The sequence below is a fragment of the Pan paniscus genome, chromosome 10 (assembly GCF_029289425.2).
Source record: "Pan paniscus chromosome 10, NHGRI_mPanPan1-v2.0_pri, whole genome shotgun sequence".
In the NCBI taxonomy this organism is placed as follows: Eukaryota; Metazoa; Chordata; class Mammalia; order Primates; family Hominidae; genus Pan; species Pan paniscus.
The window spans coordinates 10,494,357-10,519,654 of NC_073259.2; the positions used below are offsets into that span (position 1 = coordinate 10,494,357).

Here is a 25,298-nt window from a genome sequence, read left to right on the forward strand (position 1 = left end):
CCCCTCAGTGGGCACTGCTGCTCACCACGCAGTATAAGACTGTTGAGAGGACACAGGGTGTCCCAGAAGAGCCACCTTGCAAGGTCAGTCTTCTGCAGCCTGTCAGCTCAGAGTGGGTAAAGCAGTGCGGGTGTTCCCAGGTTCGTGGGAAATGACCTGGCTTTTCTGCAGCCTGATGTTCTGGGCTTCCATGCCCTTCTTCCTGCTCTAGTGAAGGGCTGGCCTGCTCCTCTTGGAGGCCTTAATTTTGTCTGCCTCACTTTATCCAGCCGGTCTGGGATTACTTCCGAGCTCACATAGACTTGCCAAAGGGGTTTTGCTTTCTCTTCTTTGATTACATCTAGTCCTACAGAAAGCCCTTACCAGAGTTAGCAACTGAAACTCTTCCATGGCTGCCCATAGTCCTTGGGATGAAGCCCACACGCCTCCCAACACAGTTACATCCTCATTTCACCTGAATAGTCTCCTCTCTCTCCACTCACCTAAGGCTTTAACATTTTAGGATTCAGCCACTGAGAGTTTATTTTGGCTCCTCTCATGGGTTCTGCTCTTCCTTTAGGGTGTTTGCCCAAGCTGTGCATTCATTCCCTCAATACACAATGTTAAGCACCCACTTGGTGCTAGGCACATGATAGACACTCCTTCTACAAGGAATGCCCAGCTAGCTCCTATTCACCCTTCAAGACTCAGGTAAAACATCACTTCCTCTTGAGACCTTTCTTGGTCCCCTTCCCTATGGGGATTAGATGCCTGTGTTTGCATGTTTATGGCACCTCATGCATCTCTTATTATTGCATTTTTGTATAGTTTCTTTTGCCTTTATTCCTGGACTACGAGTGCTGAAAGTTTTGGGATCACATCTGCCTTGATTGCTTAGTATTTCCAGCTGTTAGCTGAATACATAGTGGCACTCATTGAAATGAATAAAAGAATGAGCTCATAGCATCTTCTAGTGCTGTGTGACGTTGCTTTTTTAGAGTAGAAGGTACCCTAGAGATAACTCAAGTCTGAGCACTTTTTTTCTCACTCTTCTATTAAAATGTTTATATATATATATATTTCACTACCATAAAATTCACCTTTTAAAGTGTGCAATCTGTGGTTGTTAGTATAGTAACAAGGTTGTGCAACCATCACCACTACCTAATTCTGCATTTTCTTCACCTTCTGTGAAAACCCTGTACCCACTAGCAGCCACCAGTCTACCCCTGTCCTCAGACCTAAGCAACCACTAATCTACTGTCTGTCTTTGTGGATTTGCCTATTCTGGACATTTCATGTAAATAGAATTGTATCACATGTGGCCCTTTGTCTCAAGGTTCATCCTTGTAGCACGTATCTCAGGATTTCATTCCTTTTTACTTCATTTCGTTTACCCATTCATCAGCTGATGACTGCACATTTGGGTTGTTCCTACTTTTTGGTTACATGAATAATAATGTTGTGAGTGTGTGCATAAATTTCCATGTGACCGTATGTTTTTAGTTGTAATGTTCTTAGGAGTGGAATTGCTGGGTCATATGACAACTCTCTATGCCTAATTTGTTGGGGAACTGCCAAACTGACTCCAAAGTGGCTGCCTCATTGGTGATATACAACAGTTCAAATTTCTGCCCACCTTCACCAATGCTTATTTGCATTTCTTTAATTAAAAAAAATTAGGCTATCCTAGTGGGTCATGCCTTTACTTCTTATAGTGCTCCTCTATGGAAAAGGAATTTGGTGTTTTTTTGTTCATTTGTTTTTGCATTTGACCATGAGCACATTACTTAATTTTTGTTACCTTTTTAAAATTTATTTATTTAATTTTTTGAGATGGAGTCTCTCTCTGTCACCCAGGCTGGAGTGCAGTGGTGCAATCTTGGCTCACTGCAACCTCCGCCTCCCAGTTCAAGCAATTATCCTTCCTCAGCCTCCCGAGTAGCTGAGATTACAGGCATGCACCACGACACCTGGCTAAGTTTTGTATTTTTAGTAGAGAGGGGTTTCACCATGTTGATCAGGCTGGTCTCAAACTCCTGACCTCGTGATCTGCCCATCTTGGCCTCCCAAAGTGCTGGGATTATAGGCATGAGCCACCACACCCAGCAGTACCTTTTTTTATTCACTAGGGCTATTAACTTCTACCTCACAGGTCGCTGTGAGATAGAATGATGTGAAGGATATTGTGTTAGTCCATTTTGTGTGGGTGCAAAGAAATACCTGAGACTGGGTAATTTATAAAGAAAAGAGGTTTATTTGGCTCACAGTTCTGCAGGCTATACAAGCATGGCACTTGGATCTGCTTGGCTTCTGGGGAGACCTCAGGAAGCTTTTAGTCATGGCAGAAGGTGAAGGGGGAGAAGATGTGTCACATGGTGAGAAAGGGAGTGAGAGAGAGGAAGAGGTGCTAGGCTCCTTTAAACAACCAACTCTTGCATAAGCTAACAGCGAGAAGTCACTCATGACCATAGGGAGGGCACCAAGCTAATGAGGGATCCACGCCATGACCCAAACACCTCCCACTAGGCCCCATTTTCAACACTGGAGATCACATTTCAACATGAGATTTGGAGGGGACACACCTCCAAGCCGTATCAGATATGAAGCACCTAGCATGTTGCAGGCCCATGGCCAGTATTCAGAGGATGGGAGTCACAATTCCATGGCTTCTGATAAACTTTCCCTATGCATCCTGGGATTCCCACCGAGAGCGAAGATGAGGATTGTTTGGCTCAGGACTTGGTTTGGTGGTGGCTTCTTCAGAGGGAGCAGTTGCCCATGGCAGTGACCTGAGGGGGCTGGGGAACACAGCAGTTGGAAAAGGCCAAGAAGGCCTGGAAATTGAGGTCTCTCCAGCACCCTTCTTCCCATCACTAGTGCAGGGTTAAATGTGCTCTGCCCTTGCCTGGGGAATGCTTCGTGTCATATCACAGACTGGCTGCCACACAGACCTTCCGTGTAGGTGTGAAACCTCAGTAAAAGCAGGCCTGGCCTGAAAGTGGGAATTCCAGCAGAGCTGCAAAACAGAGAGCCAGGGCTTTGGCTGTCCCCGTCTCAGGGGCTTCATTGGTGTGGGAACACTTAGCAAGCTGAGAGTAGGTTTTGTCTTCAACTGATTCTTTTCAGTATCTCTCTGCCAGGCCGAGTTACTCCGCTCCTAGTTTTTCCTCCTCACTTTATAATCAGAGCTTCTTCTCCCCTTTATTCCTTCCAATTGGGCCTTTGGGAAAAGCACCTGGCCGTGCTTAACGCAAAGGCAGCGGGAAGGAAGGTGGTGATGCGATCCTCTGCAGCTCCACTGTCATTCCTTTGGACTGCAGAGTCGCCTTTTTTATTAGAGATCAATAACACTGAAGACCGGCCTGAGAAATGATGCTCCCTTCCCACAGGACCCTGGGCTTCCCGGGGCTCTGAGCAGGCAGAGTGATGGGGCACATTACTTCCATTTGACCTACGCTCCCCGGCAGCCTGCTGATTCCGATTGCAGATTAAAAAAACACCAAATGTGCCTGCTACGAGACTTTTAAAGTAGATTAACGCAGGCTTCCTATTTACTGTGAGCCCTGGGCTCAAGTGACAGGCTTTGCGAATCTGCCCCAGTTGTCACCCACTGGACACTTTCCGGCTGGGGCCCTGGGATAAACAGGCTTGTTTGAGTGTGCCAGGCCAGAGAAGCCTCCTTGCTAGTACCTCTGGGGACCTGATACAAGTACAGTCTAGCAATCTCAGCATTCCGTCTTTTGAGTTTGGATTAATTAAACCAAGTGAGTGTACATTAAGACTGTGGGGAGATGCGAGTTACAAGGGTGAAACAGCAAGAATAGTGGAGTCCAGAAATGGGAGGTGTTGACGGAGACCATGGGTGGTTAGGGGGCTGCTCTGAAAAGTGTTTCCTCATCTGAAAATTAGGATATTAGACTAGAACTCCCAGTCCCTAAATCTGTGCCTGCTGCCTTGAGTAGCCACAAGACTAAAAGGATGGATAATAAAAGTTGGTATAGGCCGGCACGGTGGCTCATGCCTGTAATTCCAGCACTTTCAGAGGCCAAGGCGGGTGGATCACCTGAGGTCAGGAGTTCGAGACCAGCCTGGCCAACATACTGAAACCCCATCTCTTTTAAAAATACAAAAATGAGCTGGGTGTGGTGGCGCACGCGTGTAATCCTAGCTACTTGGGGGGCTGAGGCAGGAGAATTGCTTGAACCCAGGAGGCGGAGGTTGCAGTGAGCTTAGATCTTGCCACTACACTCCAGCCTGGGTGACAGAGTGAGACTCCACCTCAAAATAAATAAATAAATAAATAAATAAATAAATAAATTAAGGAAATAAAAATGTAGTATAAAAGTCTAGAAGGTTTATTTCTAGAAATAAAAAGGTAGTATAAAAGTCTAGAAGGGGGAGAGGAGAAGAAGAGGGGGTTCTTATCATTCCCTCTCTCTCTCTCCCTTTTCCCTCCCCTCCCCTCCCCCCTCTTCCCTTCCCTTCCCTTCCCTCCTTCCGTTTTTTCCTGCCTATGTGGAAAATATCGTGATTGAATGATTAGTCAGGAACCAGCAGAGACAACTTACGGAGATCTCCGAGAACATAGGGTCTGTGATATTTTCAGAGAAGGAGCATACAGATAGAAGGGTTTGGAAAATATACTCAGAGATGCCAGTTGGCGACAAGGGGGCTATATCTGAGAACATTTTTTGAAGAAATAAAACCATGGAAACCTCAATCAAACGTGATATCTTTTTTCATCCGCAGATGAAATTAAGACAGCTGAATTATAATATTTCATTTATTAAAATATCAGATTATTTGCTCCTTTAAGTCCACAAGTACTTTTAGGCATACATTGTATTTGCACATTGAGATTCCCACTGTTTTCAGAGTAAAAAAGTCAGATGGTATTTTGGTTAGAGAGAGAGAGAGAGATTGAGAGAGAAAAATATATTGGCTCTGTGTGGGCAACCAGCCTGAAACAATCATCCCAAACCCATTTTGGGGATACTGACCTTGTTCCACAGCAGTGGTGGGAGCACTGGGTCTCTGCTTGTGTGTGGAATGACACACACCCATGGTTCTAAAATACGTCCTCTGTGGATCTGATTATCAGCCCTCTTCCTGAAATTCTGATTGGATCAGCGTTCCTCAGCTACTGAATATCTCTCATTAAAAAATGCTCATCCATCCAGATATTTTGTTAGGGTGGTGGGACTATGGGTGTTTTTCTCTTTTTTTCTAAACCTTATGTTCTGTTGGTATATTAATTTAAAAAGAATTAACTACATTTTTTAAAACCCCCAAATTTAAGTTCTCCCAAAGCTTATTAAGGCTAAACCAGCTCGTCATCACCAAATGATAGTTTAAGAAACACTGTTTGGTGATTAAATTCTAAATGAGGCAAAACCATGTGTATTATCCTTTTGAATTTGTGGAATGAAGCACAGTGGACAGAGGACCCTGGAAAGAAAGACACGGGAAGGAGGAACAAAGTTCATACGTTTGAGATGGGACTTTTTGCTACTACTGACAATGGTTGGATGCTGGGGTATTTCTTTGCCTCTATCTAAGTTCAACTCAGCCAGTTCACATATGTGTGCAGGACTGAAAAAAGACTTGGGAAACACCAGTCTTGATATTGTAGGGAAGGATGTTTTTGGATTAAAGCATCGGATCTCGTTATCTTTGTGGATTTAATTAATCGCAGGCCTCTCAACTCTTCCCTGTATCCTGTGCTCTAACTACAGATGATTCCATGATTCCTAATAGTTGTTTTTAATGCACTAGATAGCTAGATGGTGGCCACATCTCCATTCTGTGCTGTATAGAAGAGGCTTTTGCAAGGTACTATTTTGCAAGGTATTATTTTACAAAATAATAATAGAAGGGCTGTCCTGCAAAAAGGCCTGGGGACTCCGTGGTCCACCGCTGCAGTTTGTGCTTTCTCAGCCATGATGATGGCAAAAAGCAGCAGGCAGAGGTGAAAACTGGCTCCTGGGTGTGCCCCAATACCGATCCTGGGTGCAGTGGCAGGAGACAGCATTAAAGGGACCTGGGGAGAAAATGGAGGAAAAACTGGGTGGAGGAAGAGAGAGGAGGCAGAGGCAGCTAGGGTCTGGAACAGAGGTGGGAGAAACTTCCTTACTGTGCTATATAGGCTAAACAGATGGGACCGCAGTGAATTTTTCCTAAACTCCTTCAAAATGCATCTTCCAAATTGGGCTATTGCATGCTTTTATTCTTTCAGGTGACCTAAGTACCCAGCCTTCCTCCTGAAATTCTGATTGGATAAGCATCTCTCAGCAGCTAAGCATCTATCATTTAAAAACTGTCATTCACTACAGAAGGAGTGTTTCCTTGGGGTGGTGGGACTAGAGGTGTTTTTCTCTTTTTTCTAAACCTTATGTACTGTTGGTGTACTACTTTAAAGTAAAGTTACTGTATTTAAAAAAAAAAAATCACACTATGGGGACTGTGGTGGGGAGGGGGGAGTGGGGAGGGATAGCATTGGGAGATATACCTAATGCTAGATGACGAGTTAGTGGGTGCAGCGCACCAGCATGGCACATGTATACATATGTAACTAACCTGCACAATGTGCACATGTACCCTAAAACTTAAAGTATAATTAAAAAAAAAAAAATTAAAAAAAAAAAAAAAAAACTTAATTTCCCAAAGCTCATTAAGGCTAAACAGGCTCATCATCGCCAAATGATAGTTTGCAAAACACTGTTGGGTGATTACATTGTAAATGAAGCAAAAACATGGATTAATTTTCCCACTAGGGAAGGGATTGCAAATTTATTTTATATTTTATTGAAAATATAAAATATATTTGTAAACTTTATTTTAGATATATTTTAAAAGGCTTCTTCAAACCAATGCTGAAGGATCTAAGGCTGGAAGAAATTCACATGAAACTGGGATTTGCAGCTGGACTAGCCACCTGCTCAGACTTGGCAATTATTTTCCCCTGGTAATAACAAAAGCATGTTAATTTACAGTTCATGAACATGTGCATCAAGTGAGAGGTCCTCACTGAGGTAGCAAAAATCTTTTAGGCTAAGAAACAAAATGTGAGACATCTAGACCACTGATTCACTCATCCTGAAGAGGGAATCACCCTTGTTTCTGAGGGCCTTAAATTGCAAAGCGGTAATTAACCCAGCTCTTCCCTACTCTACTTAGATGAATGACCCGGGAGGGAAATTCTTAATGGTTATTATAATATTTAGGGAAAAAAGCACTTTACTAATCAGAATTAATATTTGCTAATAGCAACAATAAAATGTGTATTATCTTAGCATCAGATCGGGGAATAGGACTGGGCTCCATCTGGTCTTTAAGTCTTGGGTTTCTGCTGAGATACAATGCTCTTAATTGGCGGCCTTGTAGGTAACCCAGTGGGTGCGATGTGAAGGTCAGAATTCCTGTCTCTCCACTCCCGTCATCGACGGAGAGTGCAGTGACCCCAGCCATGGTATGGTTTTTGTACAGTGCACACTGATTTGTTGTTGTTGTTTCTCTTGGGGAATATCTACTAAGACTGCAAACATCTCCAGGGCAGGGACTTGATCCTTTGACTGCTCTGCAAAGCCACCAGCACCCGAGCTTTTGTAATTTTATACTGTGCAGCTCATGGAGACTGATGGAAGTGAACTGATGGCACTGAAAATGCTCACAAAGACTCTTATGAACAATTTGATTCTAGTAAATGCTGGACATGAAGCAATTTTAGAGCTAAAAGCTACACTAAGGTAGCATTTGTGGCGTGGAGCTCCAGGCTGAGCTAAGCAGCAGGCAAAGCTGGAAGAGCTTGGCCCCTGCCTTTGACACATACATTCTTCCCAGGTGAGTTTGTGTTCCTTTTCTCTTGTTTCTAGAGAACATGAGCTCCCTGAAAGAGAATGATTATTCTAGCCCTGTACTCCTGCTGAGGAGGAAAAAAAAAAATCTCCATTTGGTTCTCTTATTAGCACTTAGCACCATGCTAGCCTGGCTGGTTTGTCTCTAGCCAGGCTTGTTGGAGGAAGGCAAGGATCCCGTGTGGCAGCCAAGTACTTTCTGGAGTGCACTGAGCTGGAATTGCAGGACACGCTCTGGGTAGATTCACCCTGGTAGCTCTGATCCTGTGGTGTACCTAGAGGATCCACAATCATGGGAAATACATGGATTGGACTAGATACAGTCTCAACTGGTCTGATTTTACACTCCAGGGGATATCTGACATTATATGGAGACATTTTTGGTTATAACAACTGGGGTGGTAGTACTCCTGCCATCTGGTGGGTAGAGACCAGAGATGCTGCTAAACATTCTACTATGTCAAGCACCCCTATCCCCAAAGAATTCTCTGGTCCAAAATGCCAGTAGTGCAGAGGTTGAGAAACCTTGCCGTAGAAGGATGTGGTGGCTCATTTTTTGGTCACACAGTTTGTTCCTTAATGGCAGAGGTATGAACTAAATCATTTTAAAGTTCCTTCCTAGCTCTTTGATTTTTTTCCGCCAAAAACAAAAATGAGTAGACAGCAAGCAAATGAAAATTATGAAAGAATGCTGAGAAATAAGGATAGTTTAGTTTGAGAAAGTGAACACTGAATGGTCATTTGTTAGCCTTCAAGAGTGAAATTGTGTCTTACATGAAGGATTCTAAGAAATTATTATTCTTTTTTAGAAGCAGTAGAAAAAGAAATGGTTTAAGTTGAGGAGGAAGGATTTGGGTTCAATCCAAGAAGACATTTCTGTGTGTATACGAATGATAAGAAATTAGCCTAAGGTTCCGAGGAGAGGTTTAAATCACTTTCATGGAAAAGATTTAAGGAAGTAAAACAGTACTCATCTGTCGGGGATGGCCTGGTTATGACCTTGAGCCCAAAACAGGCAATGAGTGAACGGCATCTCAAGACCCTAGTGAGTCTTGGCAGCCTGAGGCTCTCTTGCCTTAGCCTTTACGTATCCCTCTGGATAAGCAATTTCACTATTGCTCTTTTTTCTTCAACATTCAGTCTCTGTTTTTCTTGCTCACCTCACTCACTATCTACCCATATCTGTTAGTAGCCATTTAAATGGTTGCTGACCCTCCCACGTACATCTCCTCCTCAGCCCCAGTCCCATCTCCTTTCCTCCCAGGATCATTGACTGTTGGTTAAGAGCTTTCCAAAGCCAAGGCTCACATTGCATGCTGCACTGTGACTATGACCCATCAGGGTTCTGAGCAAGGGGTTCATCACTTGTCTAACCTCCAGTGTGACTGGTACCTTGGCTGAGGAAACTTTGCAAGTCACATTAGCAATGAATTTTGCTGCCTTGTTGGATTGCAATGCTGTGTTTAATTTGCTGACCAATATCATCATCCTTAGATCTTTCTTGATGTTCCTCCAAATCTCTCCTGCCTGCCAAAGTTCTGTGACTGAGATTATTTCCCTTGGAAAAGATCTTCCGGATGGGTTTGATTTTTTGTGGTCTCTGCCCCATGTTTGTGACAGGGAAGGGAGGAAATGATTGGATATACTTTCTCTGCAAAGTGTTAATGAAAAAGAAAGGAGGATGAAGATATTTTTCTCTCTCCTATCCACCTTCTCTCCAACATTATGTCTTCTACTTCCAGCCAAGGGTTTATTCCCAAACATCCTGGGCATACTACTTGCATCCTGTGCGGGCCAGTTTTCTTCATTTAGGGAAAAATTCTGTTCTATGACCACAGTCTGTACCCTTCCCCAGGCCAAACTTACTGTAAATTTTTTTGGTTGGCAAAAGTTAGAAAATTTGGTGAATTTTGTACACACTTGCTCCTGGAGTGCCTGTCTTCCTGCTGGTAGCTCATTAGTATCGCCTTTCCTGATGGGCTAATTTTTTTTCTCACCCCTACTGGTTAAGAGTGCAGGCTTTGACGTCAGTCCAGCCTGGGTTCTAATCTTTGCTCTAATACTTGTTATGTGACCGTAGGGTTCTCATGAGGATCAAATGAGATAAAGATAAATTACTTAACACAGTGCTTGGCACAAGTAATCACTTGGTAAATGTTAACTATGCATAATAGTTACCCAAAGAGGCTTGGAGCAAGGAAAGACATGTTGGAAGTGGAGATGCCATGAAACCTCCAGCATTCTCAGGTGTTGTTACTACGACAGAGCTGAGATCTCAGCCTCTCACCCATTTCTCCATCCTAACAGGCCCAGTCGTGATCATAAGTGGAGCCCATCGTGAACCCTGGAGGGGACCCTGGATTCTGGGGTGAGGACCTGCTGCAGGGAGAAATGTGTTCTGCCTGTCCACTCTGTGTGACATTCCTTGCCATTCTTTGCCTCACTTGTCATTGCTTGCTAGAGATGATGGCCAGTTTTCTGCCTGCCTGGCATTGTTTCCTCCAAGTCACAACTGATTTATCAAGTCCTTTTTAGTGAGCTCTGGCTTCAGATGCTCTATTCATCCTCTTTTAGACCAAGGCAGTGGCCTTTCACACTTTAGGAGAAACCCACTTCTCTCAATATCAGCCTCCTGCAAGGCAGGGGAATGGAGACTTTTGCCCCTTGGCTTCCCTTGGCTTTAGGATGCTGCAGTTTAACATTTGCTGGGTTGTTGGGAGCCAGCACTAGAAGCAGCATCAGCAGTTTCTTAGAATTTCGTTGTGCAGGTTTTCTGAGACTTTAGCACCTTTTTTACTTCCCAAGCCTTTTTCACGTCCAGATGATTTATGGGATGGGACTCTCTCAGTCACATATCCAGGGAAATTTGCATACTTTGGGAACATTTACTGTGTGTTTTTTGTTTTTGAAATGTTTAGATGTGTGTGTGTGTGTGTGTGTGTATGCCTGACTTTGTCTATATGAGGTCATTGATATCCTAACATACTCATTTGACTGACATCCACTGACATCTGGTCGTCCTTTTTGATAGGGGGATTTTGGCGTATCAGGGACCCAAAGGAATAACTAGGACACAGAAGGAAGCACTTAGAGACTTCAGTAGCCCCAGTTATTGCATCCAGCCAGGAAGCAAAACCCAAATAAAGATGAGGAAGTGGAGAAACAAAGAGCCATGGGTGGCGGGGGGTGGTTTGCAGAGAGTCAGCAGAATCACAGACCCTCTAAGGCTGCCTAGCATCCCAAACTCCTCATCTTAACTCAGACTTGCAGAGAAGCCTAGACCCTGTACTGGCCCACAGAAGCTTACACCAGGCTAATAATATCTAGGATACGTCAAATATAAGTTGAGATTGGCATTTTATTTTCTCCTTAACTATATTTATTCATGCCTATCCCTAAGCAGGGCACTCTTAGCAATGTAGAGCCTACTCAGTCTCAGCATCTGCAGCTCCTTAAGCCACCAGGGAGCAAGGAAGCAGAACGGCACAGCACAGAGTCAGGTGTTGTACGTTCCTGTCAGGGCCGCTGACTCCCATTTCTTGGAGGTTTGCTTTGCCTAAGATGTTTTTCTATTAGTTCTTAGGCCAGCAGAAAAATCCAGCTCTGTTTATATGTGTTCAACTCAGTGCCATTTTGGCTCACCTCAGGAAATTCTTCATTGCGTATCAGTGACTGTGGGGGACCCTGATACTTTAGAGATGAAAAGACATCCTCTGCCCTCAGAAAGTTCTACCTGGAATAGAGAATACAAGGAGAACAACTCCAATTTACTGTGATATGGAGAACTGGGGTGCACACAAGTGCCAGGGGAAAGCAGGGGAGAGCTGCCCACCTGGGCTGCTGTGAGGTGGGGTGGGTGGGCAGGATGAAGGGGACCAAGACGGCCTCTCAGAGGATGTGCAAAGCCAAAACACAATCTGGAGTGCCTCTGGCAGATGTCCTGGGAAGAGGGGAGAGTGTGTATGAAGGCTAGAAGTGGAAGAGACCCTGCTACTTTTGCAGAGCTGCCTATGTTGGAGACGTCCATATGGGTAAGATGTAGAGGGTTGGGGAAGCTGGACTGGAAGAGAGAGGAGGGAAAACAGAAGGGGATGAGTCAAGAGAGGCCATCACCAGGCAGATCTTGAAGGACCACATGAGCCAGAGGGGTTTTAACATGCAGGTGATAGGAGGTCTTCTGTGAATTTACAAATCTCCTCTGCCCACCATGTGAAGGAGGGATTAGAAGCTGGAAGAAAGGCCAGGTCCATCACCATCCCCAGTCTTCACCCTAAGGTGGTTAAAATTGTTTAGTAAGAGGACTCAAGGGCCTCCATTTCCACAGGAACATATATACTCTGCAGTGTCAACCAGGGTAGTTAATAATGGCCTGGGATGCCAAGCCAAGCTCACTCAGAACCCATCGCTGGGAGCTGGCTGCCATTCTCCTCTTTTCTAGGATGGATCCCTGGAAGGGTTAACAAAATGTAAAAGGAAGCAGAGCTTCAGCTATGTGGTATGTGAAAAGATCTTGTGAAAGAAAGCAGCCAGAAAATCTCAGGCAGAGAGCAGAGGGAGGAAAAATATGCAGAGGAACAATGGATTATAGCAAAAATGTGAACCCTTGTTAGAGAAGACATGTATGACTCACTCTTCCACTGGGAATTAAGCAGAGGAGAGCATGGTGGCTGCCTGCTGACAAGAAAGGTACAGGGGAATTTCAGTGATCTGCGTTTAATTCATGTCAGCTTGTTTATGGAGTTAGGCTAAAGTTTAAGGTCAATGCAAGGAATTTGAGCACAGAAGAGAGGAGAAGTTGAGGTATCAGTAATCACTATCCACGGTGATTCAAGTGATCTTGGCTTATGATACAAAGAGGAGGCTGGGAATAGTATCTTTGGTGGTGTTGCCTTGGGATACAAAGAGTGTCAGAATGTAGTCATCAGGGCAGCCTTTTATTAATCACTTAGCATATGACAGACACCGTCCTTAAGCTTTACAGGCCAGTCCCTTGATCTTCACAGTGGCCGGGGAAGGTAGGTCTTATTATTAACATCCCCATTTTACAGATGAAAAAGAAAGCAGAGACACAGAGCTTATGTAATTAGCTTAAGGTTACACAACTAGTGAACTGATGAGCAAGGATTCAAATCCAGGCAGTCTGGCTCCAGAGTCATTTGTAATTATCATACAGTGCTTTCTCTAGGAATGATCTGGGTAAGCAAGGTCAACCAGTTACATAGTATGAGAATGGCTGTGCGTGCTGGTCAGAACTGTTCATGGGCAGCATCTGAGCATTTTGATTGCATTTAGGATAGCAGAGTAGTAGGGAAAGGCCACAAGGAGAAAAGCCAAAACAAGAGCTCTCAAAGCAGCACACATAAACAACACAGTGCAGCCTTGCTGGAGGCAGGGAGACCTGGCATCTTCTAGAGGAAGCATGGGCAGGAGAGCCTGGGAGAGGAGGCGGAGGTCATCTGTCTGCCGAGAAGAGAACTCTCCGTGGACAGCATGTGTTGGCGCAGCGGGGGACACAAGGCAAGGACTGGCACAGGGACACTGCCGCCTAGTGTCCCCAAAGCCTGGTCTTCGGGACTCCGTCCTGACAGTAGGAGCCTGACTGTGGTCAGAACCAGTTCCATCCCAGCCCCGGAGAGCCGGGGCAAACTTGGCCACAGAAGCATCTCACTGTCTGTGGTTTCTTTAAAGGCCTGAGGTGTCTGATAGTTTTGTTTGTTCATAGCCTCTTAGATGGTAATTGGAATTACCATCTAAGATGGAATTGGAAAGAAGTGTCCACCTCTGCTAGTCTGACTTCTTTATTTTATAGACGTTTCAGAATGAGAGGTGCTCAGCTGGGCCACCTTGCCGGCTGGTAGCAGGGACAGAAGTGAGTCCCTAGTGTCCTGAATCTTGCCACAGCGTTTAATGAGCTGGCTTTTCTGATGGTCTCCTTTTATAAAGTGCTCAATTCAGATAACTAATTAAGTGTCTAGTTATGGATTTGAAATCAATGAGTTCCTGTGTTAACAATTTATTTTTGTGTGTTTTTTTTTTTTTTGCTTTGTTTCTTGGCTTTTTTTCCCCCTTTTGCTCTCCCCACCCATTCCATGTCTGACTTCTCCCTTGTTTGGCCTCCTTGTCCTCGTGATTCTTCTACTCTGCTCTGGGTGATTACTGTTTCTTTTTTCTCCTTTCTGGGCCCTCCTTCCTCTTCCCTCCTTTCCTTCCTTCAGCCCTGTCCCCTTCTCTTTCTCCCTGTAGTTCTCACACACACACAGGCGGACATGCTCACGCTCACGCTGGCTCACGTTCTCTCTAGATTTAGAGAGAGACAGAGACAGACTGGCTCCATCCTCTCCCCCTCAGGAGTGCTAAAAACCAGTCCATCTGCTGTGGATCTGCTTATTATTTGAAAGTTTGCCTTATGGAGTAAGAAGGAAGCTAGGATTCCTGTATTTTCTCAGTCTCCTCTTTAAACACAAGGAAGTAGATATTTCTCACCTAATAAGCACACTAATAAAAACTTGGCAGGGCACAAGGAAGCCATATTGACATTCTCCTTCTAGGAGAATTAGTATAGTGCCTTTTGCAGATGGGCACTTAATGAATTTTTGATGACTGAAGCGATGATGCATGCTAGCCGTGGCTTCATCATAAGCTCACTGACTCCATGGACATCAGTCTTCTTTCTTTGTGTTATCTGTCCATGTTGAACTGCAGAGATTTTTGTCAAAAGGAAGAATGAGGATAGAGAGGTCAGTCAATAATCTCGGGGCTAAAGTTGGAGTCTGAGAGAGGTTCAGGGCTAGAACCCCAAACTTTCAGATCCAAGTGGCCATAACTATGGAGGCCCGGGGTAGGCTGGGGAGGCAATGGTGTTCGGACTTTGAGAAGGAAGAGCTTCCACCTAGGGCTCCTCCTAAGAGTTCATTCTTTCCTGATGGCTCCCAAATGGAATTCCACTGGTGAGAGATTCTCAGTGGTAGCTTCTATTCCTACCTGGACACACCAGAGATGACTAAATGCAATTCAAGTCCTGTTCTTCTTCCTTCCCAATCCTACCTCATGCAGATCTGATTTTGCACAGGGTCCCACACCTCTCCAGGGAGCCCCTCAAACAGCCTTAGGTAATCTTGCATCTCCATTACCACTCCCACGCATGCCCACTCCTTCTTTTCAGGTCCAACTTTGCTGAGCCACTGGTCCTCTTGTGCTATGACGTGACGTGAGGTTGGCTGTCTGCAGTCCGCCCTTGTCCAGTCTAGTCTGTCCCCCTGCAGGCCAGAGCTATAAGGGGTATTCCATTTGAGTCAAATTTCAGTTACAAGTTACAAGGCCTGCTCCCCAGCTTCCCACCACGACTTGGCTGTTCTTCTCCTTTGTGTTTCTTCTCCTTGAAACCATGGGCAAGCCAAAAGCTGGGATTCACAAGGCTAAGGTTCTGGTAGGAACTTGGACACATGCCAACTTCCAAACAAGGCTGGCAAGAACAGCCCTCCCTGCTTCACAGCAGGGCTCCATTTGGAAAATGCATATGAAGTCATTTGAAAAAGTAGGAATGCTCTAGGGAGGAAATATCTTTTTAGTTCTAGTCTTTAGGTCTTCGAGTTAGTGTTTTTACAGTTGGATTGATTGATGAGTAATGTTCTACATCCACCCTCCTCGGGAACCACAGATCACATTTTGTTGACTGGTGTTAGTAATGTCTTTGGATGCTATGGAATCAAATTCTTTTTTCCTTGGGGATTAAATCCAAAATATAGACCTCACTACCCCACTCACTCCAACTTCCTGAGATAACCTGCCTGCGTAGGTACCTTAGTCTGTTCGGCTGCTATAATAAAATACCATGGCTTGTGAATTTATTTCTCACAGTTTTGGAGGCTGGGAAGTCCTAGATCAGGGTGCCAGCATGGTAGAGTTCTGGTACATGCTCGTTTCCTGATTCATAGATGGCCGTCTTTCCACTGTGTCCTCCCATGGAGGAAGGGGTGAGAGAGCTCTCTGTGATCTCTTTTACAACTGCTGTAATCTCTGTCATGAGGATTCCACCCTCATGACCTAACCACTGCCCAGATGCCCAAGCTCCAAATACCAACACACAGGGGATAAGCTTTCAACATACAAATTTTTAGGGGGCATAAACATTCAACTTATACCAATAGAACTGAATTATTTGGGCATTTTCCTGGAGTGATGTAAAGGCATTCTTATTTTTCTTGAAGGAGGGGCCAAGGAGTTGCAGAGAAAAGTGACATTGCCTCCCAGACCTCTCTGCTCCTTCTGTATGAGGTCTTTATCTAGGGCAGAGCTGCCCTCCTGGGGGGGGGGGTCTGAAAATGAGTAGAAAGGTTTGGGGTTGTCACCGTGACATTGATGCCAGCCCAGGAATACAAAACATTCTGCCATGCAGCTTTCAGTCTGCATTGGAAAGGACTGTCGTGCCCCAAATGCTGAGAAACACGGCTGGGATGTCGTAAAACCGTAGAGAGATAGAGATGGAAGTCCTCTCAGAGGCCGGAATTCCAAGCCTTCCTTTTACAGAGGAGAAAATTTTGGCCCAGAAAAGGAAAGTGGGCTGCTCAAAGTCACGCAGCTAGCTAGTGGCAGAGCTGGACTGGAGCCCAGCCCTCGGGTTCCCAGCCCAGCATGCCTTCCGCAGTGTTGGTGCGGCAGAGAGCCGGGGAGGTGTGGCTGCAGGGGCACCTTGCTGAGTATGGACTGCAGGCCCGGGCTGGCAGGGCTGCTGGGCGGCTGCTGATTATATCCGTGATTCTGCCTTCTTAGAGGCAGAGGCCCTTGAGCCAACATGTACCCCCCCAGGCCCACTGCTGCCCAAGGCAGGCTTGGGATTGCAGCTTTCCTTTGGAGGAGTAGATTTGCTTGTTTTGCTCAGATTTTCCTTCTGCCTCTAAAAGACACCCCCAAATAACCCTGTGTTCGGGAACAACATTCATTAGCTTAATGAAATGTAGTAGCTTCCAGTGGGATGGAAGAAGGGGTCTCTTAGTGAGAGTCCCCTGTTGTGTGCTCTCATGCACGAATGGAGGGGAGGCTCCGGTTGGGTGGGTGGCAGGAGGCCGGAGGTCTATTCTTAGCTCTGTTGCTATGTGATGTTGTGCAGGCCACTGAGGCTTCTTGTTCTTCCTGGTTCAATCAGCTCTCAGTATTCTGCCTCCTTTGCCCCGCCTTGGGCATCACCAGCCATGTCTCTTCAAAGTGAAGTGCCTCAGCTGGGTGGGCTGGGGAGGGAACACCGGAATATCTAGAAGTATCAGTCAGAGTGCAGGTGGGAAACAAATACCACACTCAAATGAGGTAATTAAGGAGAGTTTAATAAAATAAATATCTTCGAAGGAGGTTATTGGGCCTTGGGTACCTAATGGTCTGAGAGTCCCTCTATCTCCCCTCTAGAGGCCTTCTTATCCCTTCTAGAGAGGAGGCTCGGGGGCTGGGTATCTTCCCCTTCCTTCTCTAGATTCACTCTCCAGGCTCCTCCGTCTGCAGTGGTAAGGAATGCAGCCCTGGGCCACCTTGCCTCCAGACAGGCAGCAGGAGCATGGCACTGGGTCTGATTCCCTGGCCCTCCCCACAGGTCATTGCTGGTTGGCCATATTTCTCCCCTGAGGCTACAGCTCCTTTTGGGTGGCTCTTTCCACACAGCTGTCCCTCTGGTTCTGGGAGTTCTTCCTTTCTGTGCTCCATTTAGGACTAAGGATATGATGAACACAGTGCTGTCTCCCTTAGGGAGCACAGAGTCTAGGGGAGGAGGTATCTGCACTTGCTGGGGAATCACTGCTCAGTGAGAAAGATCTGCAGTGATACAGCTTCCCAGCAGCCAGCAGAATGGCAGGGACAGAAGGCTTCTTAGAGGCAGAGGCCCTTGATTTGACTCTTGGCTAGATCTGGTGGACACAGTCAGTACAGACACTACAGGCAGCAGGAACAGTGCATGCAGGGGCACCACTGAGAACGGGAATGACAAGGTACATTGAAGAACTAAAAATTCTTTTTTATTGCAAATAGTAGAAACTGAACTTAAAGGAGTTAAAGAGGAAAAAATGAAAAAAGAAATTTGTTGTCTCCAGTATTTGAAAGGTCCAGGTGTGACTGGCTTCAGGCACCCACATTTAACCCTCAGGTTTCTGTCTCTCTGACTGTCTGAGCTTGCTGTCTCCTAGGCATCTACTTCCTAGGCAGGCTTTCTCCATTATGGAAAGTGGGGTGATGGAGGTGGGGAAGAGGAGGAAGGGGAGTCGTTCCTGGAGTATTAGGCTCATGTGTTCCATTTAACTAGTGGATCTAGAGAAAGACAGATGCTTCTGTCCCAGTCCCCAGGTGACAAATCTCATGAAAACATGATACTGCTGGGGTCACTGGCCCTCTTAGCCATGGGGGGAGGAAGGACAAGCTTTGGCAGGTTCTGAGCCCAGGCCTATCCTTGGGCAAGTGAAGGCACAGAGTCAGCACTCTTGTCCCACAGAGGGAAGATTCTCCCCAGGAAAAAAGGATTTTTATTCCCTGAGAAAGGGGGGAAGACAGGGCATTCTGGGAAGACCAAAAATCAAGCTCCAGTGGTCCATTTTGCTGGGTAGAGCTGGAGAACAGAGGCCAGGTAAAGACAGCTTCCCCTGTGGCAATGGGGAGCCCTTGAAGAACTGTGAGCAGAGGAAAGACTCAGCCAGACTTGCGTTTTTGAGGCATAATCTGAAAAGTAAAGCTAATCTCCAATTAAAAAAAGAAAATAATGAAAAACCATATAATACTTCCTAATGCCAAAAAGAAATGTGCTTGGAATGATCTGCTCTTTAAGTTTCCCTGTTCTGCTCTCTTTCCCAAACTCATCCAGGAGACCGGCTGCGTCATCTAAGCACAGAGCAGGATCTGCTGGTGTGTATTTTCAAATTGCATTCGATTCTCACTTGCGCAGGGCCTGTTTCAGTCTGGGGCTTGAGGGCCAGGACCCGTGTGCCTGACTGCTGGGCTGGGCTCAAGTTCAGCCATCTCTAAAGAGCTAGCAGTATTTGGAGGCATATCCTGGCTGGGACACGGACAGGCAGCCTCCCTGAGCTTCTGCTTTCAGCCCCCCCTCCTCGTGCACCTGTGAGTCACACCAGGGCTTTGTCATACTCAACGCAGGTCTAAGCCACACGATCCGCTCTCCTCACAGCAGGCAATTGGTCCTGACACTGTCTAATTGCAAAATCATTTTTCGTTTGTCAAGACCCACCTGTCTCTGTGCAAAATAGAGACTGACAGTCGGGTGGGGGTGGACATGTATCAGTGCAGAGGCAGCAGAGACATTTTGCTGAGTGACTGCTGGGGCAGAGCCTTCTAGAAGGTGATGGGAGGGAGGGGGGCTAAGGGCTTAGACTCTGAAATGGGACTGCCTGGGTTCAACTGCAGATACTGTCCCCGACTAACCGTGTGATCTTGGGCAGGTTGCTTAATTTCTCCAAGCTTTGACTTTCTTATCTGTAAGATGCAAGATAAGAGTACCTGCCTCATAGTGTGTGTGGATGATATGAGGTGATTATACAGCACTCAGCACAGTGCCTGTGTCAATAAATGTCAACTCTTATCAGTGTTCCATTTTTCCCACCTTTTGATTAGATAGATTCCTGTTTCGGATTAGATCTCTCCCTGCTGATGGATGTTGTTCTCCTCAGGTACTGAACTGTCAGTGGGTGATTGGATTAGCTGGCCCAAGCCTGAAGAAAGGAGGTGAGAAGCTTTCTCTGTGGCTGTGGCCTCCAGGACACATCCTCATGACCAGACTTCCTTCTTACTGTGAAATTCCCAGCCTGTTTGGAAGGAGTAGAGATAAATACAGAGCTGGAAGGGACATGTTGTTGATTTAATTTGCAGAAATACTTGGTATACAAATATTTTTACAGGTTCCTTATTTATTAACTCAGGCTACAGGTTGCAAACCTCAATATTTTAATATATCTCCTCTCCTGGGGTTATATACAGTGAAAACATACGGCTTATGTATCTGACAGAGGGTATTTAGGACTATATATATATTTGGGTTCTAGTTTTCTGGCCTCACGGAACTTAGAAATGATCTTTCCTTTCCAGTTTGGACCAATGGAGAAGTAGGACCTCATTGTTGGAAAGACGGGGATCATATTATTAGCATTTTTTAGTGATAAAGTAGAACTGGAGAACAAGACTTGACCTGTGGCCACAATAAGGTGTTCTGCGGTTTTACCTCTGAGTTAAATTTGGCCATGTGGTCCGAGGTGGGGGTGGACACACCTGGCCTCTCACGTAGGGTGGAGTCTCTTGCCACATGGAGGAGGAGGTGGGGCCTCTATGCCCTTGGCTCACACCAACAAGTCCAGAACCCAGTCTGCTCCTTCCCAGGGTCCCCACTGAAGGAAGTGGCACAACTGGGCACCCACCTGCTGGGGCTGACAGCCTTCCAGCCTCTCTGTCCTGCCATATCTATCTCACGTAAACCATTCCTCAGCCCTCTGCTACTCTGACCTGACCCTAGCCACCTTCGTTTTTTGTTTGGCCAACTTCGACACCTTCTCAGCTGCTCTCCTTGCTCCCCTGCTCACCAACATAGTTTCTCCACATGGCAGCCAGAGTGATGGTTTAACACTACCCATCACCTTATTTTACTCCTCTGCTCCAAACTGCTCATGGTTTGCCATTAAAAGCAAAATCTAAGCCCTTCACCTTTGCCTTGGAGGCTCTTCATGATGGCCACTGCCCACTTCCCTGACCTTATCTCCTCCTGTCCTCTCACCCCACCCTCATTCACACTGCTTCAGCCATTGTGCCCTTCTTGGGGTTGTGTGGGCACTCCAAGCTCACTCTTGCCTCAGGACCTTTGCACAGGCCCTTCTCTCTTTGGTGCATTCTCCTCCAGGATCTTTGCCGCATCATTGTATCCAAGTCACCGCTCAGCTGCTGCCTCTTCAGAGACACCTACTCTGACCACTCTCTAAAGTAGCTGTCCTCTCCATCACAATCTTTTCCTTTATCTCACTTACGTCACTTGTCACGGCTTGCCATTATAGTATGCATTTGTAAATGCATATTTGTTTAGAACTTTGATTTCCTGCTATTTCCCCAGAGCCTAACACAGGGCTGGACATCAGGTAGGAGCTCAGCAGATGTGCACTGAGTGTATCACTTCTGTATCCAGGAAAGTCTGAGAGGGAAAACCCTGAAGGGGCCAAATCACACCTGCTCAGGTCCTTCTTCCAGGCTGCCCGCTCAGTTCAGCTTCTCTTCCCTTGTGTCACGAAAACAGGAGAGAGCTCATTCTCACGATGCTCCAGAGAGGCTGCTTACCACTGTGGGCATTATCACTGGTGCCATTTTACAGATGAGAAAACCGAGGTTTGGATTAAATCACTTGCCCTAGGTTGTAGAGCTTGGATGTAGCAAAGCCCTAATTCCGATTTATGTCTCCATGCTCTTTGCCTCTCCATTCTGTTGCCTTTTGGGTTCAGGTACTTCTAGATTTTCTTCTCTTTTAATCCTCACCACAACCTTATGAGATGCCCATTTTGCAGCTGAGAAAGCTGGAGTTCAGATGGTTTAAGTTTCTTTCCCAGAGTCACCCAGCCTGAAGTGGTACAGCAGAATTTGGAGTACAATAGCTTGGCTCAAAGCCTTTGCTTTCCATCATGCTCCACCCCATGGCCTCTCCTTTGGAGGCAGAGACTGCCAAAGGGTGCAATGATGCCCACCGTTATCATCGTGACTATCAGTGGCAGGAACAGTAGGGGCTCTGGAAATGTAATACAAGAGAAGGAGAAGAAGAAAAGGAACAACTGTGGAAGCACTTTGGATTTTTTTCTTGGCTGCAGTAGACTCTCTGAGTAAAGCCTGAACGGGACGTAATGCCTCTTTAGACTTTGTTTTATTTAATTGTCTACCAGCAGGGTTATGTGAATGAACGAATTAATGAGAGCAAACCCCTTAAAAATGCAGGTTTTAGTCTTCACAGGTGTGACAAGCTGCTGTTTGTTTTGCCTTAACTGAATTGAACCACTTAAAAATATTTTCTTTTTTAGGGTTATGATATAAAATATAATAATCTAGAAAAAAGCCACTCCCCAAATTTGGTTAATTTATGTCGTTCCTCAACTGAATAAGAGTGGACTTTTCTTAAAACGTGTGTGATAAAGCATCTATTGGGAAAGAAGTATGGGCCATGGATAAGGCTGCGTCCCTCCTTCACCCCAACCCCTGACAACCTTAGGGAGGGCACCTTCTCCTTTTCCCACTATTTCCCCACTGCTGAAGGAAAAGCTGAAATGTAAATATGTATGGTTGCTCATTTCTTTTGAGAGCAAAATTCACTCTCCCCACTGCAAAGGCAGTCTTGATTTCATCACTTTTTCTGCAGATGAGGCAACATATTATATAGAAGTTGAATACCTGAGTTTGAGTTCTGGTTCCTTTGCTTTAGGCTCTCCCACTACTTAATTTCTCTGGATCTCAGTTATCCATCTACAATAAGAGGATTGTAAGAATACCTACCTCAAAGTGCTATAAAGATGGAATAAAATAATGTGTATGAAACTATTCTACCTCTAACATATTACAGGCTTAAAATGCAATTCATAATCATAATCGTAGTAATAGTAATAAAGATCATAATAATATAATAAACATAACAAGTCCCTACATTGTAAATGAGAAGAACTCTAATGAGTTTGTAACAAATACAGAAGGTATTGATTTCTCCAACTAGATATATGGTTTCCGGAATCAACAAGGTGGCATGTCCACTCCCCACTAGAGTCTCAGAGTCTGTCCTGGGCTGAGTAGAGTTTCAAGAAACTTTTTCAGTCCTTTTTACTTGTCGGAGGGCCCCTCTTCCACTAGTCATTGCCCTTCTGATCTGTATAAATGGCTGGCAGAGGAAGGAAATCCGTGGGCCAAATCCTACAGGTTCAAGCTATGTACTGTATCTTCCCTCACTCCCTCCAACAAAAAACAAAAACAAAAACAAACCCCTGTCAACTGGCTTAGTAAATGAGGATTAAGAAAGAAACACAATTTTCATATAACATGAATCCTGCCCTCAATGTTTCCATCTAATTCAAGAAGGAACTTGACAAATACAGCAGGAATTGAATGCCCATAGAACTACACTTATCACTGAATTAAGTAGACTTTTACAAAAGAATTTCTTGATTACAAAGTACTTGCATACATGTTTTCTTACTTGGCATTTTATAACAATTCTGTGAGATGAGCATGGTAGGTGTTATCACAGTTTTATAGACGAGGAGACAGAAACTCCAAGTGCTAAGGGATGTAGCCAGAATTTTACATTTGCAGAAAGAAAAACAAGGACCCAAGCCCTAGTCTTTTGACTCCGTGTCTAGTACCCTTGCCATGACTCCATGTGCAGAGCAAGTAGAAAAGCCTATTGCTCAAGGTCATGAGTAGCTGAGTTCTTGGTCCATTGCTCCTTCCAGCACTCAACTTCTGCTTTTAATTCCTTTAGAGCCATGTTTCTGAAAAAGTCAACTGTTCCTTACCTTAGTTTAAAATTGTACTTCCTAAATCTCAGAGGAGAGAGGAACGTATGGAAATCCATCTCCTTGGCTATGTGTGGTTTGACCTTCAGTGACCTTCAGATGGAAGCCAGTGGTTCGAAAACAGTTCTCAGTTCTCTGTAACTGACTCTTCCATTTCAGGACCCTGGGACACTAATGCAATCCATTTGTACTAAGTGTTACATCCACAGTCCTCCGCACGACCCTTGCGGAGATAAAAACTGTGACCACTGAATTCTTTATGAAATTTACTGGGGGTATGAGAATGTTCAGTCGGGACCTCCATAACCATCTACTCCAGGCATCATAATCCCTCTTCCTTCTACTCATCCTCGTAGAAAGTACTTCACAACTGCTTGCTCATTTTTTTTCCTCTTCTTCAGACATTGGGTCAGTCATGTGCAAGGGCTGGTGCACTTTTAGAGCAACATAACCATTGTAAGATCTCTGGCCTAGAGCCTTGGTTCTTAAACATTAACGTACCTGAGACTCACTAAGGGACCTTGTTAAAACGCAGGTTATAGGCACCAGCTCTTGAGACTCTGGTTTGGGGGTTCTGGAGTTGATATCCGGAGGCTGCATTTTGGATGAGCTCCTTCAAGGATTCTGATGCAGGTATAACTTGGAAAACAGCTCATGAGCTGAGCAGTAATTTTAAATGACTGCAGAGATAGGCATGGATTATGCCACATGGCAGGACCCAATACATGCTAGGTGACCAGGTGAGTATATTGTTCACTTCAGAGTAGATGCTTCTTAAAGTGACTTTTCTACCACTACTAGGCATAGACGAGATTATTTTTTACAGTAGGCAGAGGGATTGTTCTGAAGATCCTCTGCTGGGAAAACAGATTTGATCACCAGCAATATGTTAAGTTCTGTAAAGAATGGCTTAGGACATGGTCCAATAAATAATAGGCTATGCAACTCACTTTAAAATGCAGTACCAAGATGCATAAAAAACAATTGCAACCCTCAGGGGATTCTGTCACTCACATTGAAAAGATCACTAGCCATACTGCTGTGACATTTCAGAGAAAGGAGCAATCATATTCAGCTGGGAGGTCTTGGAGCATTTTGCAGAGAGAGAGGATGTGGCTGAGACTTCTGGGCTGAGTCTAATTTGGGTAAGTGGGAAAGCGGAGGGCGTTTCAGGTGATGGTATATATTGGAGCAGAGCATAATTGTGAGAAAGCAACTCTTCTAAGGATGGTAGTGAGTTGGTTGGCATGGTCAGCACTTATGAAAGCAAGGAAAGGGACAATAGCTAATATAGAGATGCTACATATATGTAATTTTATTTAATTCTCACAACAACTCTACAGGGAAGGCAATACTGTTCATATTGTATGGAAAGAAGTTCAGAGAAGATTAAATAGTTCAAGATCACAGAGCTCAAGGCAGACCTGGGGTTTGTACCCAGCTCCTGTGAATGCCAGTCCTGAATGCCGGAGAACTCACCCTGCCATCCCTTCCCCAATAAAACTGCTGGTGAGCCCTGAATGTCAAGCTTAGGGTTTCATACTCAAGCTCCAGACAATGCGTGTCTTGCAAAGAAGGGTCTGGAGGCCAGGTTCCATCCCAGAAGTCTATCCAGGTCTCTCTCTGTATCCTTGGTATTTCTTCTGGAACTGCTGCCCTAAAGAAAACTACAACCATACTATTTTGACCTGTCAGACCCTGTTGGCTTTTTGTTGTGTGTTAACAAAGTATCATGGGCAAGCAGGTGGAGAGTTTTGCAGATTCATTCTTCAGTGACAATTTTCTGATTAATATTGTCACCACATGGCCCAGTTATGTTGCAGGAGCAGGCAGGTGTCAGCAGTGTGTGCCTGAGTGTGTGTGTGTACAAGTGGTTGATAAATCAGCAGATTTTCCATGTGAACAAAGCTGGGATCTCCAGCTGACATCTTAATTCTGGGACTCAGAAAATCCAGAGCAG

General features: G+C 45.2%; 1 long non-coding RNA gene across 1 annotated transcript; it reads left to right on the forward strand.

Moving 5' to 3' along the window:
* The first annotated feature begins 12,385 nt into the window (after positions 1-12,385).
* LOC117975355 (uncharacterized) lies at positions 12,386-25,000 on the forward strand. Its single transcript, XR_004665579.2, has 4 exons — positions 12,386-12,521; positions 18,667-18,707; positions 19,487-19,541; positions 24,682-25,000. It is a non-coding gene; the product is annotated as an uncharacterized LOC117975355 (long non-coding RNA).
* The last annotated feature ends 298 nt before the right edge of the window (positions 25,001-25,298 follow it).